We start from the raw sequence: 2,712 nt of genomic DNA, 5'->3' as shown, positions 1-2,712 counted from the left end.
AGACAGAAAAAGTTGAAAATCACATGATATCACTTATATGTGGGATATAAACCTAAAAGCAACAAATGAACAGGACAAACAGAGACTCAGGGACATGGACAATGGACTAGTGATTACCAGAGGGTAGGGGGTGGGGGAGGAGGGGATAGGTAGACGGGATAAAGGGAGTCAAATGTAGTGGGGTAGGGGTAGGGTGAAGGGGATATATGGTAGCTGAAGGAAACTAGACTTTGGGTGGTAATCACACAATAGAATATATAGATGTCAAATTGTAATGTACACCTGAAAATTATATAATTGTATTAACCAATGTTACCCCAATAAATTAAAAAATTAAAAAAAATACTTTTTAGTATTTCCTAAAGTGAGCATTTTACACACATTTAAAGACCAAAACCCTTTAATTCTAATTGCCTGAGATGTTTTTCATTCTGGAGCCAGTATTTTCCCCCTAGACATGGCATCTTCTTAATTTTAAGTAAACTCCAACTTTCTCATTGTCAATTAAATTTTAAAATTTCATCATTCAATATTTTAGTTTTACTTCCAATTTCTTATCAACACACTCACCACAATCTTGCAATTATTTGCTTATCAGTCTTTCCTCATGGATTATGAGCACCTCATAGGAAAACATCTGGCCTTATTCATATTGGTAGACCCAGTACCTGACAGATAGATATTTAATAAGTATTTACTGAATTTGGGTGCATAATATGCATCTTTGTGTTTCTAGTTCACAGCACAGTGCCAATTCCTAATGAAGGTTAGTGGAGCTGTATTTCAGCTTTTGGCAAATATACTACCAAAATCATACAGTCAGTGGGCAACAAAAAAGAAAATTCCATTTTCACAAACTATTTTTTGGTGTACAATATACTATACATTAACACACATACACATTTGTATGTACACATGCATAATTTTTTCCCCTAATAATCTTAAAGATCCTTCTACATCTGTATGTTTGAAAGACTGCCAAATCAGGTAGTTTTTCTAATTTACTAGTAAGAAAACTAAGGTTGAAAGTTTAAATAACATCACTTAATACTCCAAAAGCAGAACCGATTCTAGACATTGGTTTTAAAAAGCTCTTATTTATTGTATTAAATATATAAAAGCATGAGACAGAAACTCTTCTGTCTTAAAATTCCCATCTAGGCAGAACTTTGGCAGCCGCTACAATTAATTTATTTCTTTTGTAAGCTATGTTTATAATGTCGTTATAGATATTGTGAAGCATTCAGCATCATTCATTCCCCACCCTCTTACCGTATTGCAGAAGATGGGAAATCTAGAAATTTCCTCAGGCCTCCTTTCCAGCAAGCTTCCTTTTTAGGGTTCTGTCAATTGTGGGCATATGCAGAGATTGGAAGTGAAAGGAAAATAGTAACTATCTTCTAGCTCGGGCAGTGATGGCACCAGCAGATTTTTGCACCCTCTTTTAACAGTAGGTTCCTGTGGCACCTGAGTAGCTAAATATGGCCTCCTTGTAGTGGCTGCATCAGGTGAATGGGGGCAGAGAGCACAATTCCCTTAAGTCATGGGCAGTAAGGGTCCTTGCATGAGTTGAACTCTGCAAACACAAGCTCCAGGGGAAAAAGCAGTTTCCTGTAGTTAGTTCCTCATCTCTGGGCAACATTACCTCATTTTGTCCCTCTAGCCTTTCCAACAATTTTATCTGAGTTCCTGTATTAATCCCTCCTTAAAATACCTCAAGTAACTTCCATTTTTCTGATTAATTATATGGTACAGCATTTTATCTAGCACTCCTACAACCATAGAATATGCTATGCTCAGAAAATGATTTTTCCAGATAAATTTAAAACTTTCAGGATTAAAATATCAGTTTTCCTGAAAATTTTTAAAATGATTCATATGTGGTCCCTTCTTCTTAAACAGGGTACTTGAAATGCAATTCTCCCTGCTCCTTTTCCATTGTATCACTATTGGAATATTCACTGAGTATCTCTCTTGTTTTAGGTCCCACATTGAAGTTCTAGAAACAGATGGCATGAAACACCAGGCTAAATTTGTACTGACCACAAGCAGATATTTTTAAGTTCAATTGCAAAAATCTTTACTATAAATTACTAGAGATACAGACATGATGATGACCTGATTAATTTCCCCTAGACAGTCACAGAAAAATATGTAAGCAAATAAATTATAATAAGGAATGGTAGATACAAAAACAGAAATACATACCACAGGCACAGACTGTATAGAGGGAGGGGTTATTGACTATGCACTGGGGGTATCAGAGAAGGCTCTGGATGTGGGCTGAAGTATAAAGTGGATCTTGCAGTATGAATAAAAATTTGTCAGGAAAAGAAAAAAGGCATTCTAGAGCAGAGAAGAAGCATATGCAAAGACAAGCATGGTAGCTAGTCTCCAAAGACGGGGGTGGGGGAAGGTTTTCTGATAATTACAACCCTTTCAGTATTGAAATACTATTTCCCTGAAAGTTTTTCTTAAATGATTTATACATGGATCTTTCTTCTTAAACATACACATGAAATGTAATTTTTTCTCCTTTTCCATTATCCTTATCAAATACTTACTGAGTTGTCTATTGTATTACAGTTCTAGGAGCAGAAGGTATGAAACATCAAGCGAAGTCAGGGCTGACCACAAGCAGATGTTTATAAGTTCTACTGAAAAACCTTTTACTATGTTAGCTGCTAGAGATACTGAGATAATGATGATATG

The sequence above is a fragment of the Pteropus vampyrus genome, unplaced genomic scaffold (genome assembly GCF_000151845.1).
Source record: "Pteropus vampyrus isolate Shadow unplaced genomic scaffold, Pvam_2.0 Scaffold22, whole genome shotgun sequence".
NCBI lineage: Eukaryota > Metazoa > Chordata > Mammalia > Chiroptera > Pteropodidae > Pteropus > Pteropus vampyrus.
Note: the sequence above shows the minus strand (reverse complement) of the source record.